We start from the raw sequence: 18,221 nt of genomic DNA, 5'->3' as shown, positions 1-18,221 counted from the left end.
TGTTAAATGCATCAGCACTGAATTCTGTGATTAACACTGCCATGAGGATACTGTTAAAGATTAAAATTCTTCTCAAGTAAAATTCTTCTGAAAGCATTTTAATTTAATTCTTAATTTAAATCTGTCTTTTTACAGTACTTATTTTTGATTCCTTTAAACACCCTTCCGTCTCTCTTTACTCTAGCTTTGTCATCTTTTGACTTTAAAGAAATCTTTTCCCTTGATTCATCACTTCTGCAACCTTTCTTTCCCTAAGGTTTCATTAAGATCTGCTATCTTTTGAAATTTGACTTCAATTCCTCATCTCCCCTAAAATCATGACTTATGTAAATGGTTGCTGCAGTCCTTCAGATATCCTCTTTCATTTAATGCTTTCTTGTTGTTAATTGGATGCTAATTGTAATCAGGTATCTTTTCATAGAATCATAGAATCCATATGATACAGAAAGAGGCCATTGACCCACCGAGTCCGCCCTGACCTTCTGACAGAACATCTTTCCCAGGTACACCCCCTATCCCTATGACCTCAAGCATTTACCTTGCTAATTCCCCTAACCGACTCATCTTGGAACACTGAGAGGCAATTTAGCATGGTCAGTTTATCTAATTTGCACATCTTTGGACTTTGGAAACTGAAGCACCCTGAGGAAACCCACTAGGCATAGGAAGAAGGTGCAAACTTCACACAGGCTCAAGTTGAACCTATACTGTATATTAATAGGTGACTCATCTGTGTTCACATTGTAGCAAATTGGGAGAGCATTTTTTTGTGCATGGTTATGTTCTAACGAGAAACCTAGAAGTCAATAAAATCTAGGCTCCAATATTCTATCCTTCACCAACTCATGACCTGAGTTTTTTAAAACTCTCCTTTGTGATCAATGCTGTTTGTGGTGATTGTCCTTTTAAGGGCAACACAGTAGAAGAGGGTCAATTGGCTTCAGGGATCAATTGGGACAGAGATTTGGTAATCACCCCAGGGGATGGAATCCTCTCTTAGGCAGAAGAAAGTCTGAAGACATATAGAAGACAGGTAGGAAGTGGAGCAGTCTGGAGACTGCTGGCCTCCGTACATTTTTCCTTCCTAACAAATACTCTTTATGTTCCTATCAGTCTGTGGGCGTGCATCATTACATTGGCAATGAGGATAAAATGGATTATTGATGACACTGCCTATGGCCTGACATCTGTGAGTATCCTGCTTGAATTGAATCTCAAGAAAAAAATATTCATCCAAGTGCCTGTTTTTGGCCAAATAGACCCATTTAAGATGTTGAGGTGTTGCCAGACCCTAAGGGATGGATACAGAGTGGATCTGACTTGGCTGATGCAGTCAGAGATTTAGAAATGTATAGAGAAAAAAAAAAGGAAACCTTCAGAGGCAAGAGCTATGATTTTGAGTTTAAAGAAAAATTGAGTTTATTTTAAAAAACCGTTGATGCCGCAGAGTGTTTTCTTGAAGAAAAGAGGTTCCAGCATTAAGGAACTGCAGGCAGTGATATTCTAAAGTCGTTAAAAGAGGAAACCTCCATCTGTTTAAAAACAGAAGTTGAAACATTTTTGAAAAACAGCCCCAAAGAGATCATGCTGGATTTCCCATTGAAATTGACAAGAGAAACTGACACATCGGGGAGACGAGGGAGAATGGACTCTCCTTGCAGCCAAAGGAAAGAGGAAAAAGCTGCAGAGATCCTAGAAGGGCTTTCTACCTGTAGAAGAGAAATTTTAAAAGTTTTAAAATGTGTGTCAGTGCCAGGGGGCAGTGCAAGGTTGGCAGGAGCTGGGATCTGGAAGGGAGGATCCTGGAGGGGCAGGGTTCCTGAATGGGGCAAAGTCTGAAGGGACCTTATATCTGAGTCTTTTTCTGGTGGAGGGGTGGGGGGTTTGGGTCACCCTCATGCCTGCTTAGTGTGGTTGGGGGGGTTGACGGGGTGGTGGGGGGTTGGGGGGGGGGGTGACCCAGTCTCTCAGTGGTGGGGAGGGGTGCCCCTCTTTGCTAGGGGGTTGGTCAGTGGGAGTGGGAGTGAGTCGCCTTTTCCATTGTGGGGAGAAAGGGGTCAGTCTCTGAATGCTGGGATTCCTTTAAAAACAGAGTCACAATCTCTGTGTTTTTCACAATCCATAAATTTGGATTGATCAGGCGTAGGTAATGCCAGGGAAAACAGTCTGATTTCACCACTGGTGAGGCACTTAAGGGGCAATTTTACCATCACATTGCGCCAGTTTTTGGGCACGATGTAGTGGTAAAGTCGTGTGTAAAGCACTTAGCACAATTGGCACCACTGTTGGTTACCAATGCCATTTTTTGAGCGCTGGATTTCTGGCGCAGTCAACCTCTCACCGGAAATGGGCGGGAAGTAGTTTATATATGGAAATTTATTATAATGCTATTTTACATCTGCTTAGCGAGCCTGCTGTCAATCGTCCGGCTTGGTTCCCCCTTTTTGGCCTTGCGGGGAAGCATTCTCACCAGCAAGGAATAGACATGCTTCCCATGAACATGGAGCAGTCGAATTGGCCTCGCCGGTACAACTGGAGGCCATTGAGGCCCTCCTGGGAGGCCAAGGCCAAGGGTGATTGCCCCTTCAGCAGTGCCACCCTAGCACCTGGACAATGGCCATTGGGCACCTGGGCAATGCACACTGGGAAGTGCAAGGGGGCAGGGCCAGTGGGAGAGGGCTAATGTGGGAAAGGATTAATGTGGGGGAGAGACTAATGGGGGGAGGGGGCCTGCTGCCGCTCTGCAGGGATCAGTGGGGGAGAGGGTGCCCGCTGCCACTCTGCAGCTATCAGTGTGGGGGTTGGTGGGGGGGGGGAGGGAGAGGAGGTCCAGTGCCACTCTGCAGCAATCAGTGGGGAGAGGGGGTGGCTGGTCCATGATCAGTGGGGGGAGGGCGGCAGGTCCACGATCGGTGCTGGAGGAGGAGTCTGCGATTGGTCGGAGTGGAGGGGAGGGTCGGCCGGGGCTATATCTCGAGCCATGGGCCCCTGTGATTGTGTGGGGAGGGGTGGGGGGGGGGTGGTAGCTGCTTCAGGCAGCTCTTTCTTTTCTGTCAGACTCGTGCTACTGCTAATGCACATGCGCACTACCTCCCTCTGCAGGGTTTCAGGCTCATTAGCCCCCTCTACAGGATTCTGCAGCGAGCAGCAGGCTTGCTGATATTTCTGCAGGCAGAATGCATATTTGGGGTGGGCCTAAAAGATTGATCTGAAACACTTCCAGTTTCAAGTCCACCTTGTACTTAGAGAAAAAAAATGGTAAAATGGCTCCCTTAGAGCGCAATTGCGTGAATCACACTCCAAATGAAGAACCACAAGGGATTTGCAGAATGGAAACAAGACAACAGTTCATCAGATACAGCCCCAACCAACAGTGGAGATAAAAAGTGTTTGGCTGAAGTTAAGACAATTAGAAATGAAGGGTCCATTTGTGAAATGTACATGTCCAGTAAGAACACAATGGATTCACCTCAGAAATTAAAGGCTTCACAAGAAACTAAAGTAATCAGCAAAAAGAATGGAAGCTTTAGAGAAGTGATTAAAACAATAAGGTACAATGACTGACACAGACTTTTAAAAAGTTGTGAAAATTAACAAAATTCAGTTAAGGAGAAATTAATGAACTTCATGAAAAACAACCGTGAAAAACTGAATCAGGAGAAGAAGCGCTTGAAGAAGAGAAGCTTGGCAATGAGAAATTAACTGAAGAGGTAAAACCATTGAAATCAACAGCAGAATCAGCAATTCCGACAGAAAGTAACTGAGATTATGTGCCAGAACAAGATTGCTGAAATGGCCACAGGATTGAAAAAGCAGCAAGCCTAAATGGAACAGTTCCATGTAAGACTATATTTGGAACTGTACATAGTTAAAGCCTACCAATAAAAGTGTTAATGTTTAAACACACATGCTTCAAGATCTTAAGAACATAGGAACCTAAGAACTAAGAGCAGGAGTAGGCCATCTGGCTCCTCGAGGCTGCTCTGCATTTAATAAGATCATGGCTGATCTTTTCATGGACTCAGCGCCACTTACCCGCCTGTTCACCATAACCCTTAATTCCTTTATAGTGCAAAAATCTATCTTTGCCTTAAAAACATTCAATGAGGTAGCCTCAACTGCTTCACTGGGCAGCAAATTCTAGATTCATAACCCTTTGGGTGAAGGGGTTCTTCCTCAACTCAGTCCTATATCTGCACCCCCTTATTTTGAGGCAATGCCTCCTAATTCTGCTTTCTCCTGCCTGTTGAAACAACCTCTCTGTTTCTATCCTTTCTATTCCCTTCATAATTTGAGATGTTTCTGTAAGATCTCCCCTCATTCTTCTAAATTCCAATGAGTATAGTCCCAGTCTACTCAGTCTCTCCACATTAAACAACCCTTGCAATTCTGGAATCAACCTAGTGAATCTCTTCTACACCCCCAATACATCCTTTCTCAACTTAGGGGACCAAAACTGTACACAGTACTCCAGGTGTAGCCTCACCAGCACCTTTTACAGCTGCAACATTACCTCCCTGTTTATAAACTCCATCCCCCTAGCAATGAAGGACAAAATTTCATCTGCCTTCTTAATTACCTGTTGCACCTGCAAACCAACCTTTTGCATTCCAAGCACAAGGACACCCAGGTCCCTCTGCACAGCAACACCTTATCAATGAGCCATCATCATTGCAACAATAAAAAAAAGTACATAGTATGACATTGTGACATAATATGAAACTTCAGTAGTGAATCTAGTTGGAACCTTGGAAATATTTTCTCTGTGACCGGACTCCTGTTGTATCCGATAGACATGGAGGGACAGTTCATTCATAAACACGTGGATCACTGGGGGAGTAGGGTCATTCCAGCAGTCAGTGGTGCCATCAAGAAATCTTTTCAAACTTGTAAACACCAAAGAACATGATCAACCCTGTTATAGACAGAGCCAATGTCCCTATGGAAGCAAATAGCAATGAACTGCCAGTACCAGAAGAGGCACCCATTATTACAGTTCTTGTTAGAATCATAGAATCCTAGAGTGCATAAGGAGGCCATTCGGCCCATTGAGTTTGCACCGACCACAATTCTACTCAGGCCCTATCCCCATAATTCCATACATTTGCCCTAGATAGTCCCCCTCACACTTAAAGGCAATTTAGCATGGCCAATCCAACTAACCCATACATCTTTGCACTGCGGGAGGAAACCGGAGCACCCAGAGGAAACCCACGCAGACATGGAGAGAACGTACAAATTCCACATAGACAGTAGCCCAAGCTGGGAATCGAACCCGGTTCCCTGATGCCGTGAGACCGCAGTGCTAGCCACTGTGCCACCATGCCACCCTGCCACTGTGCTGACATTGTTAATTTCGATCCTGTGGAAGCATCTCAGACTACAGAATTACACCATTCTACAAGAAACAGAAAAAACCCCTCAAAGACTCGATTTACAATTGGCCAATTTGTGCATGTAGTGTTTAGTTATAATTTAGGACTAAGTAACTTGCTTATTCAAGATTGTATAAATGAGTTAAAAGGGAGGAATGTGTTGATTGTGGGTCAAGAGGGTACCCTGGCTTGAGGGAACAATTGGGACCAAGAGTTGGTAATTACTCCAGCAGATGGAGTTCTCTCTGAAGCAGAAGACAATCTGAAGAACTGTAGGAGCTGCGGCAGCCGGTGGGATACTCCAGGGCAGTCAGGAGACTGCCGACCTCTGTACAGTTTTTCCTTTTATTAATAAATATCTTTTGTGCTCCTGGCGAAGTCTGTGAGTGTGTATCATTACACTATTTCCAGTACATTGGCTTTACTTTAGCAATATTCATAGAGTCAACAGTGTAGAACGAGGCCATTTGGCCATTGAGTCTGCACCGACCACAATCCTACCCTAGCCCTATCCCCATAATCCCATGCATTTGATCTTAGCTTGCCCCCCCACTCCCCGACACTAAGGGGCAATTTAGCATGGCTAATCCACCTAACCCGCACATCTTTGGACTGTGGGAGGAAACCAGAGCACCCGGAGGAAACCCATGGAGACACGTTGAGAGTGTGCAAACGCCACACAGACAGTGACCCAAGACCGGAATTGAACCTGGGTCACTGGTGCTGTGAGGCAGCAGTGCTAACCACTGTACCACTGTGCCGTCCCATAATATTCCTTGTCTCATCTCACTGTACATTTTCCTGTCACAGACATAAGTAACATTATTGGACTGGTGAGAGTATCCAACACCAGCAAAGCACAACTCAAATCACTAGCCTCCAATTGAAACTAGAAAAGTGTTGACTACCCAATTAACTGCTTTGTAGCTTCAGAATTTAAGGGCCAATTACGTGGCCTGGTCAGTTTACTGCCAAGACTAAAGTACATACCATGCAAATCGGACAAAACAATCCTCATGTCATTTTAGTGCGTCAAGTTCCAACTGCAATAGGTGACACAGTGCCTACTGAAAATGCAGCTTCCTTCTGACCTGGTTAACAAACGTGAATTATAGGACTGACTTTGGGTGGACAGGTTACCACCTTTTCAAGAAACAATGCTCTTCAATGGCTAAGTAACACAAGAGCACTATTCAGTTGCTTTTGCCATACTCACTATGGGATTGCAGTTTCTATTTTACAAATTAATCTTTAACCTATGTCAGAAATGACCACCAAATGAATTCGTATGATTGTCTGCAATAAGAAAAGTTTGCAGTCCAATTTATTTGCTTTTAACATAATAGTTTAATAAGAATGGTAAATCCAAATTATCAATGTTTACATTTAAAAGCCATTACACAAAAATGTTTACACAAACAGTATTAAAAATGTAAGCCTGTTGCCTCACGGGATACTTTAGACAGGAAGTTAAGTCTATATTGCAATAGTTGTGTATTAATTGACTGTTCAAAGTGAAAGCCAATTTTTTTATAGCTTTGCACAGTTTCAGAACTTTCAGATTTAGAGTTTATGTTTATTGGGTTCTGTGCTTGCTTCCTGAGTGACCATTCCTGCCCCATGCAGCTAAAATAAGCAAAATGCTTCTATTTATTAATTGCTGGAGACAGGGTCGAGAAACAGTAGGTACTCAATCTCTAGCAAAATCGAGTGAGAAATCCTTGCCAAACTTTATAATTCAGTCTGAAATGAGGGTTATAACAAAAGATATATGTGTCCATTCTAATCTGTATTTCTGCTCTTTGGCTATCCATCTCATTTTATGAATGAGCATGGACCAAATCTGGTCAAAAGGATTATGTTTATCAATTTGTATTAAAAAAAACTTAATAGATTCATTTAACTTGCCATCCAACCAACTACTATTGGCATAGCACAATATTGTATACACACTTGATTCAAGATTAACATCCTGTTTGCAGAAGACATCTGACTTTGCAGTAAAATATGCTGAAATGCAGTCGAAATCTTAGTTGTTAGCTGGGCGATTTATGTTGAAAATGTCATTTGAACAAATAAGGTCTATTCAGCATGATTTCAGCTGAGTGATGTGCAAAATATTAATTACATATTTACTCATGACACAGCCCTTTATAAGTTGATTTTGAATATTAATTTCATTACTGATTTGCCAGAAAATTTACAGTAGGAAGTCTCACAACACCAGGGAACCATTTTTTACTGCTGTAACCTATTTTGAATGCATCTTAGTCTGTTCAGATAAATGCTTCTATCAATTAGCAGTATGGAATGTTAACTAAATTTGGACAGACTCCGTGCAACATATAGTGGGTGCAGGCCTTCACTATAAAACTACTTCTAGCCCATCAGAAATTGATGTTGCTTTAACATTCTCATTCAGACTACAATAATTGCTGGTATGGGAGTTAAAGAATCCATACATTAGAAGTTCTCTTCTAAGACAGTGATTAGGGGACGTTGAAGTAGAACGATGGGATGGGGTTGGATTCACCAGTGTTATATTAACTGTTACAAAAATGCATCTGACTTAAGTAGTGTTTGGGATTCAGTGACACCCGAAACTCCTGCAGTTGTGAATATTGTTTTTTCACTTTTGGAACATGGGTTGAAAATCAGCCAGGACAGCTGGATTGATAATCTCTGCTTTCATGTTTGCAGAATGAAATAAATTTGCAAATCATTCTGATGAAAGCTGAAGTATTGAATAACTGTCTTTCCACAGATACTGCCAGACCTGCTGAGTATTTCCAGCATTTTCTGTTCCTATATTGCATGTATCAGCCTCATAACACCCACAACTGCCAAACATTGAACATTAATTGGTATCAATTAGATAATGTTGAACTTATCACCCGAACATAAAGCTGGCACAGTCGGTTAGACACCTGTCGGAAAAACACTCAATTTTGTTTTCCATTTGAAGTATGGAAAGGAAAATTGGAGAGTTTCCATAATGGGCACTCAAACACATTTCTTAGTTGTGAACTGAAATTTTCTACTCCCCCCAAAGACACTCCACTCCTGTCCCGCCACTCAAATTACCAACAATGTTGTGACGTTAATAAGTGGTATAGGGGATAGAAATGGCATAACGAGGCAATTGAAGTCTTATCGTGACTTTGAGTTTGATGCATGTTGCTAGGGTGGTGTAAAGGTTGCTTCTTTGTGTCATGTTTAACTGATCTGACCTTGCAACAGTTGATCTTGAAGCTTGATACCAATGTTAATGTTCTCTCAGCACCACTGCCACTCATCTTCAGGAGCAGAAAATTCAATATGAAACACAAAAGTTGAAGCAGGATCTCAAGTCATTCAGAGTTTTAACAATCTATTCTCAGGAGAGAATGGCACTGGTAAGGCTTTATTTATTGTACTTGACCTGAGAAGATGGTGGTGTGCCTTTTCTTTGATCTGCTGTAATATTTCTGACAGAACGGTGAAGAAATTCCTGGATTCTGACCCAGCAATGATGCGAAAACAATTAATATTGTCTAAGCCAGAATGATGTGTTACTTGGAGGTGATGGCATTCCCTTGATATTGCTACTTCTTTGGGGGTGATAGGTTTCAGGGATGAGAAATGCTGTTAAAGTGACCTTGGCAAGTTGTTGCGACACATCCTATACTTTGCATATCCTGCACCCATTTTGCACTAGTAATGGAGGGTATGAATCTCAAGCCCATTGCAGTGGTATTAGTCAAGTGAACTGAGTTCGTTTTGTTAGTACTGGAAGTGGGGGGAGATAATGGGCCCTATTTAACCATTTTGATTCTTAGTGCTGGACAGACTTGAAACTGGGAGTGTTTCAGATTGGACTTTTAGACCCACTCTCAGACGCCCCCAAATGCATTCTGCCTGAAAAAATGTCAGCGATTCCAAATCGGGCTTAACGCGCCCGAAATTCTACAGCTCTGATCAGCACCTCCAACTGTGCATGCACAGAAAAAAAAGATAGAATGTTGCTCCCTTGTCACATTGCTCCCGGGCCGGATACTGCCTCTGCCTGGCCCCCACAGACATTGCCCCACCCTCACAACATTACTGAGCTCCTTATCTCCCCACTCTCTCTGCCACCCGGACCGATCATGGGCCCCTCCCTCCCCTTCCCCCCAACCAGTCTCAGGCAGAGTGGCAGCGGACACCCCTTCCCCGCCCCCACCACTGATCTCAAGCAGAGAGCCATCAGATACTGGCTCTTACCCCCTCGCTAACTGGAGTGCCCGAATCGGACTTTTGTGGAGGATGTCCGTTTCATGCCAATTCTGGATGGGTGAACGTGGTGGTAAAAGGGGAAGTGCCGGTAAGATTAGGTGTGTAGCCCATTCAGTCAATTTAAATGCAAGCCCAGACTTTACCAAGTTTTCACACCTGAAAGTGGGTACAACTAGATGGTAAAACCGGGCCCAATGTTTTTGCCCCTGTTAGTCTGTTAACAGTATAGCTCAAAAAGCTAAGAGACTGATCTCAATGAATGGTTAGCTGACAGAAAACAAAAACAAAAGGCATAAATGGGCCATTTTTTAGGTTGGCAAGGTGTGACCCGTGTAGTGTCATAGAGATCAATGCTGGGGCCTCAACTAGTAACAATTTATGTCACAGTGGGCACAGTAAGAAGTCTCACAACACCAGGTTAAAGTCTGGAATCATGAGCTTTCAGAGCACTGCTCCTTCATCAGGTGAGTCTGTGACTTGGATAAAGGGACTGAATGTATGCTTGCTAATTTGCTAATGACATATAGATAGGTAGAAAAGTAAGTTGTGGAGTGGGTATGAGAAGTCCCCAAAAGAACATTGGTAGGTTAAGTGAGTAAACAAAACATCGGAGAATGGAGTATAATTTGGGAAAGTTTGAACTTGTCTACTTTGGCTGAAGAATGGAAACGCAGTCTGTTACTTAAATGGAGAGAGATTGCAGAACATTGAAGTACAGAGGGATCTGTGTGTCCTGAAACACAAATCAAGAGTTTTTTGGAAACCAACTCTTCAAAAACTTTTTTAAAATTTGTCCAGCTCAGGTTGTCCTTGCCTTTCCTGAAATAGAGTGGTTGTTGGCATCCAGTTACGCATTTTCATCTCAGTGAAACTCGTTTATCTTTCAGAGCCTGATAGGCTAAGCCAAACGAAGTATTGATCTAGCCATGCCAAAGCTCCATTGGTGAGAACCACCATGCATCTGCTGGCACTAACATTCTGTCTTCACATGAGAGAACTCACGGGCAGAGTTTTCTGATTTCTTTTTCATGGTGTTGTACCAAGCAGGAAAAGCAGTGTGCATTCCTTTGGCTGTGCTGCCAGCTTTCCCTGGTGAATTTTAAACCACTTTGAAAAAGGAAATACTGAAGGCAGTCCCACGCCATCATACTGGTGGGGTGGGTTCTGAACGAACACTCCCTGCCAACAGCCTCAGCTTTCAAGAGATCAGAAGAATAAAACAGGCTCCTCCTGACAGAAATGGGCCCCCTCCCCATGGACATAAGAACCCCTCACCCACAGTGAATAACTCCTCCACAGACCACACCCCATCCCCCAGCAAGTCTCCCCCAGCCCTGAAACTCCACAACGGATGCACACCCAGGCATGTGTCCTGACACTATTCCCCAGGGGCAATAAGTGGTGGTGCCAGGCCATTATCTAGACATGAACCTCTCCTTCCTAAGGCTATACATACCTGTACAACCCCCCATGGGAACCAATCACCAGATTCCCATTTTACAATTGGGGGGTGAATCCTAACTTGGGGGACAAGAAAACGGAGAAATCTATTCACATGGGATTCCCATCATTGCATGGCAGGAACCACTTTACATCATCGGTGGGGTTAGTGGCAATCCAGAGAGGAATTCCTGCTGGTATGAAAGCCGTCTTTGGATTCCTGTTGGACTATTCTGCCCCACCACCATTCCCGCCCACCAAAGATGGGGGTGGAAATCCCAGCCTGTGTCTAGTGTTTTCTTTGTCTTCTTAATTCAGGGATATAAATGCATTAGGAACAGTTCATAGAAAGTGCACTTGACTGAGATCTAGAATGAGAGGAGTTATATTATGAGGTGAGGCTGGACCTTTCTCCATTGGAGTTTAAAAGAATGAAAGGTGATCTTATTGAATCATACAAGATCCTGAGGAGACTTGACCAGGTAGATGTTGGAAGGATGTTTCCCCTTGTACAAGAGACTAGAACTAGGCACACAGTTTCAAAATAAGGAGTGCCTCATTTAAGACAAAGATTAGAAGTATTATTTTCTCTCAGAGGATTGTGAATCTTTGGAGCTCTCTTTCCCAGAGGCTGGTGGGGATGGGGGTCAATGAATATTTTTTTAAAGCTGTTGTAGACATATTCTTGGGTTGAGGTTTCTTGTGAACAGGCAGGAAAGTAGAGTTGAGGCCATGAGCAGATCAGCCGTGATCTTGTTGAATGGGCTCAAAGGGCAGGCTGGTTTGCTCCTTATTCATACGTTCGTATGAAACTGGAAGCCTGAATTTAGCAGGAAATGAAATAAAGTTACAGATGCAGCTTCAGTTATTTTACCTGCCATTCAGTGCATTGGAGCGTTACTGACATGATGGCACAGTGGTTAGCATTGCTGCCTCACAGCTCCAGGGACCTGGGTTCAATTCCTGGCTTGGGTCACTGTTTGTGCGGAGTTTGCACGTTCTCCCCATGTTTGCGTGGGTTTTCTTTGGGTACTCCAGTTTCATCCCACAGTCCAAAGATGTGCGGGTTAGGTGCATTGGCATGCTAAATTGCTCCTTAGTGTCCCAGGATGTGTAGGTTAGAGGGATTAGTGGGGTAAGTATGTGGGGTTATGGGGATAGGGTCTTAGTGGGATTATTGTCAGTGCAGACTTGATGGGCCGAATGGCCTACTTCTGCACTGTAGGGTTTCTATGATTCTAAGAGTACTTGGATGAAGACAATTCAGAGGAATCCATAGGACTGAGTTAAAGAGATTGTAGCACTCTTTTGATGACAACCAGATCTGTGAAATTTGGATGAAGGGAAGCTGCTATCAAGGTGTCTCAATGTCCAAACACTGCATGATGCAAAGAAATTGAACTTTATCTGAAGAAGACAGCATTTTAAGGACTTTATGATTTGAATGTGATTGCATACCTGCAAAGGGAACTGCCAGTAAATCTGTGAAATCTATCATTGTTGATTGGGCTATTTAACATGTAATGTATAGTTTCTACCAAATATAATTTGCCTGTTAATTCGTGTTTGATTTATATTGATTTTGGTTTGATTGTTACAGTAAAGGTTGCCAAAGTGAAATCTTGTCCATTGATTTCTTCTGTTGGGCTTGTTTGGCAAGTTTGGTTCTTTTAGGTCATTGCTCTCCCTGGGGATCATAACAATAGTCATATCCTTACATTTCTTAATTGAGAATATTAACTGTTAGGAATTTTGGATATTGAGTCGAATTCTCCAACCTCACCAGATTCTCCGGTCATGCTACTCCGAATGGAGGTTTTCTGTTCTTCCACCCCACTTCTGATGGGTTGTCCACACCATCATTGGACCAGAATGGTGTGTACATTTCAGCACTTACTTGAAGAAGGTCTGGGGCAGCTAATGGAGATCCAAAGAGAAGATGGTGGCCTCTTGCAACCAGAACCTGAAATATCATTGAAATCAGTGGATAGGTGGAACATCAACCACGTGTCTTCTTGGCACAGCAGCCTGGCTGTTCTTAGCACAGTAATGTTTACGAGGGATTGGGTCTTGAAGCAGCTGGGTGGATATCTGCAGGAGGTACTGTTCGGTGGTGATATGAAGTGCTGGAGGGGGGGAGTCAGACAGGTAGGTGACCAAGGAAGAAATGAGTGGGTGTGTAGGCCAAAAGGTTGCAGATGATAGGGGAAAGAAAGAGATTCTGCCCGGGTGGTGGAATCGGTGAGCTAGCATGGAGCAGGAGAGTGGGAAGAGCTGTGCTGGAGTGTAGCTGGGGATAGGGGGTGGCAGTTGTGCAGGAGTGAAGGGGAATGGGGGCATTATGCAGGTGTGAACGGGCATGGGGTAGGTGTGCTGGTGCTATTTGGCATTGGGAGGGTTTGTTGTGGTGTGGATGGGAATGAGGGGCAAAGTGGGAAAGTGGTTCTGAGACAGGGGTGTGTAGAGTTAATGTAGAGTGCTGGGAGTTGTACTGAATATACCAATGATGGGATGGAATAGTGAGAGTTAAAGGGGTCATTGGAGCTGGTAGGGTGAGGGCACAGCGATGATGGGTGAAAGGGCATTGCGAGCTGTTAAAGGGGATGCAGAAGGTGATGTAGATTCTGGGGTCAGCTGGACTGGGAGTTAGAAGAATGAGAGGAAGTCTCATAGAAACATCTAAAATCCTGATGGGACTGGACAGGCTAGATGTGAGAAGAATGTTTCCAATGTTGAGGAAGTGCAGAGCTAGGGATCACAGTCTAAGAATAAAGGGTAAGCCGTTCAGGACTGAGATGAAGAAGAACTTCTTCACTCAGAGAATTGTGAACTTGTGGAATTCTCTACCACAGGAAACTGTTGAGGCCAATAGTTAGATATGTTCAAGAGGGAGCTGGATGTGGCCCTTGTGACTAAAGAGTTGGAGTTCAGGTGTTTCTAATGTATTAGTGCGGATTAGACAGGCTGAAGGGCCACTTCTGCACTGTATGATTCTACGATTTTATATAAATCACTGAGATCAGTGTGTAGTGATTTTATATCAGGATCTGAGATCAGTGTGTTGTGATTTTATATCAGCATCAGAGATCAGTGTTGTGATTTTACATCAGTCACTGAGATCAGTGTGTTGTAATTTTATATCAGCATCAGAGATCAGTGTTGTGATTTTACATCAGTCACTGGGATCAGTGTGTTGTAATTTTATAATAGGATCTGAGATCAGTGTTTTGTGATTTTATATCAGGATCTGAGATCATGTGTTGTGATTTTATATCAGGATCTGAGATCACTGTGTGTGATTTTATGTCAGGATCTGAGATCAGTGTGTTGTGATTTCATATCAGGATCTGAGATCACTGTGTGTGATTTTATGTCAGGATCTGAGATCAGTGTGTTTTGATTTTGTATCTGCTATTGAGCCTCACCTCAGAATACAGATGCCTGTATTTCCTTGATCATAGTGAAATCTGGCATTTCAATGCTTTTTAACTCTAAATCTGTCCCTCCAAACTGAACACTCTTGATTACATGCTGCCAATAACTTGGTAAAACTTTGCCCCCATGAATATATAATGTGGGGATTCAATGCAGCAACTGAGCCATAGAGTCAAAACATGATTGTCATTGTCACCTAGTCATGAATTTCACCTCAAGCACCGTGGTAATGTTTGCGCATGTGCAAGTATTCCACTCAGCACATTCATCGAATCTCAAAGCACAGTAGGTAGCTTTACAGCCCATTGAATCTGTCCTAGCTCTCTGAAGCAGCTCTCCTATTACAGATTCCTGAAAAATAATCTTGCTTTCTTTGAAAAACAAAACAAAATTTATTTTTCAATTCATTCCAGAAGAGAGAACACGTGTTTTCTAAAGTCTGATGGCACACTAACATTAAGTTAAACTGACGGCTTATATTAGAATTGTAGCATGAAAGCAAACCATCAAATATTTTGAGGGGAAAAGCAACTTTGCTTCACCCTGTCTTCCTGGCATGTGATGGTGTCCCGCTGGGAGTGTTGAGAACAATAATGGTTGTTGCAGTTACAGAAGATACAAGTCAAAACAGCAATTCCTGGCAGCAATAGTAATCATAGAATTCTGTCCTTAACTGTTAAATGATTGGCAGAGCTATGGAAGTCATTTCGCTGTCATAGAATTTTCAAAACATGTTTTAATTTTCATGTCTGAAGCACGGAATATCAGCTCTGAAATCCCACAGTTTGCTATAGAGGGAAAGGGAACAACACACCGAAACCTGACTTCCCCGCTTCACTCATGCCTCAAAGGACTTTGCAGATAATAACACCTAATTGTTTTCTTTGGATTTGTTTAAAATTCTCATGCCAAAAATCTGCATTGAATTTGACCTAGTGAGTGGTGATGAGTTCTGCCAAACTTGACTTTGAAACTTAAAGAGATACTGTTGCTGAATGACCTAAAATGGGACTCCTTGACTTGCTGTAAAACCTACATGATTTAAGAAAGTAAAAATCCAACTTTGCGACAGCCATGTCAACCACCGCAGAACTCTGCCCACCTATCACCAACAGGGTTTCAAACCATTTTACGAAATGAAAGAAAGAATGGCGAGAATTCAAGCAATGTTATCTCGGTATTTGAACAATAATCAGTGTATGAAGTGTGAAGGAATTTATGTTTATAACAGAGTGCTATACATATTTATTCTATATCTGTTCAATAATAAATAAGGCTACTGATAATTTGATGAGGAAATGAGCGATTACAGGTTACAAATGGTTGCAAGTTTTCTAAACACATTGAATTGTGGGACTTGAGATGTTAACATCATGACCTCAGTGAAAGTTTCTTTGCTGTTGCGCTAAGTAACTAGTTGCTGCAAAGCAGCGACATGCACTGATTATATTTGTTGAGACTTAACAAAATGTACTCAATATATTATGTGTTGACTGACCTTACAAAACTTTAACCGAGTTACTTGGCAGCTGCACTTAAGGGACTGAAGGAATAGTATAAGATTGCTTAATCAATCTTGCTTTACTGGTTCTGACCTTGTGGGACTTGCTGCATAGCAATAATCAGTGATTGATCATTTCTCATTTGCCAGCAAATATTTTTTACCTTTGACCCTCAAAAGCAACCTTTTCCATTTGCCCAGCCAGGAACATTTCAGGAGCAGTTTGTAACCTGCCGAAAACACAATTTTTTCAGCAAACAATGCAAACTTTGTGGAAGTTGTTTCCCAGAGTACAGGAATGCAAACATTCTAAAGGGGAAAATAGACTATGGCCACCGCAATGACAAATTATTTTTTTGGTTAGGGAAAATAAAGAGAATAGTCGGTGTGTGATTGTTTCTATTATTGATGTCGAGAGACGTGGTAAGTGTGGCAATGTTGGATGATATGAAATATTGCACTGGAGTTTAAGCGAGGAGATCCAGATTTGAAAGCGTATTGCTTCTTGTGCACAGCAGGCAATAATGATCCATTATCCTGGAGGCGGAGGAGCTTGCAGCAACACATAAATAAGAAGCAATTGGACCATCTGCTTTGATTTCAGAAACATCCCTAGAGAACGTGAGCAGGAGCTGACACCACGCTCCATCTGCCCTTACATTATCAATTACAGTTAAATTATGCTGCGTGCTATCAGGCTGGCAGGAATGGATTGAGCATGATGGCACTAAAAAAGAGGGAGAGAATGTGCACATGCTGCATGCCAGCTGTTTATTTACAAGACCTTGACATTCTTCTCACTTTGTCTGGTGCTTTTTGAAAGGACGCACTTCCTGGAGACATTTCCTATTTTAGTGCGAACTTGAGAAGAAATGATATATCGCAACCAAAAAGATCAAATGTACCAAAAACTTGCACACATTTAATCAGTATGTTACACCTTCATTAATTTTCGGTTTGCAACTCTCCTGATTTCCTCACGTATTTAAAGTCTGGTATTGGGTGCTTTCCTTTTTGCCAGGTTACTGTTCTGTACTGTGCAGTGATCCATAGAGTCACATTAGATAAGTTATAGATTTGCTGTAGACATTGCCAGTGTTCTGGACTTTGATAAATGGCACAGAGTGCATTACAAAATTTGCCAAATGTAATCATTGGTAAAGGTAATACTTCTGTAAGAAATAAGAGAGGGACCACAAAGGTCCTCAAATTTCTCTGTGCCCCCAGAATGAAATTATCAAGGCTGGTTTAATTTTATTTGGATATGAAGTATGTCTGATACGAGATGTAAATGATCTGACATTTTTGCTTTTAATTATTTCCAGATTCCTGGGAAAATAAGTAATAGGGTAAGAGATCGGCTTCCTTCAAAGACAAATGGAACAAGAATTGGAGATAGTGCCAAACGACCTTGTGCCTGATACTGAGCTACTTTAAGTGCAGAGAAGTTCCTGGTGCATTTCTGACCGTTTCATATCATCTTGAAGTGACATTTCCAAATTCTAAATTCTGATTCAAGGTCAAACCACACACAAAAACCATCCACATGGGCAGAATTCTCAGGCCGTGCTGGTCTAAAAGCAGGAAATTCCCGCCTGACTGTCAACGGGCCTTCACATTGTCCACAGTCCGCCCGCTACAATTTCAAAGGTGGGTGGGATGGCAGAATTCTGGTCAGAGAGTGGGATTCTCCCAAAAAAGATTGATGCGTCAAATTCAAGTAAAAACTGGAGTAAACCCCACTATTCTTTTAAAATACATTTCTCACACTCTGTGAAGAATGCACTGGTGTGAATCTCATTAAATATCAGTGGACAGGGCCTATTTCAGCTGGAGAAGCCAGCAACATAACGCAGAGTGGGTCACTACGCATGAGCCGATTTGTCAGCGCTGGGATAGGAGCATGCGCCGCACTGCCGCCCACCCGGTCATTGGCTAGCTCAATTGCTGGCCAGCCCCATGACGCCACCCCCCCAGCAACCTGATCACTGGCCCCCTGAATGAACTTGAGCCAGCCTCGACCACCAACCTCCCACCCTGGCCCACTTCAATCTCGTTCTCCCCATCCCCCACTCTCCTGATCTCCCAATCCAACCACCGGCAGTCCTGACACACCACCCCGCCCGCCCCTTGATAGGCTGACTCTGCTCCCTGACCCCCAACCCGAAGGCCAGTCCCGATTGTTGACCTCCCTCCCTCTGTCACTGCCGAGTGCA

This window comes from Carcharhinus amblyrhynchos, chromosome 4 (genome assembly GCF_965287045.1).
Source record: "Carcharhinus amblyrhynchos chromosome 4, sCarAmb.v2.hapA, whole genome shotgun sequence".
NCBI classification, from domain to species: Eukaryota; Metazoa; Chordata; class Chondrichthyes; order Carcharhiniformes; family Carcharhinidae; genus Carcharhinus; species Carcharhinus amblyrhynchos.
Note: the sequence above shows the minus strand (reverse complement) of the source record.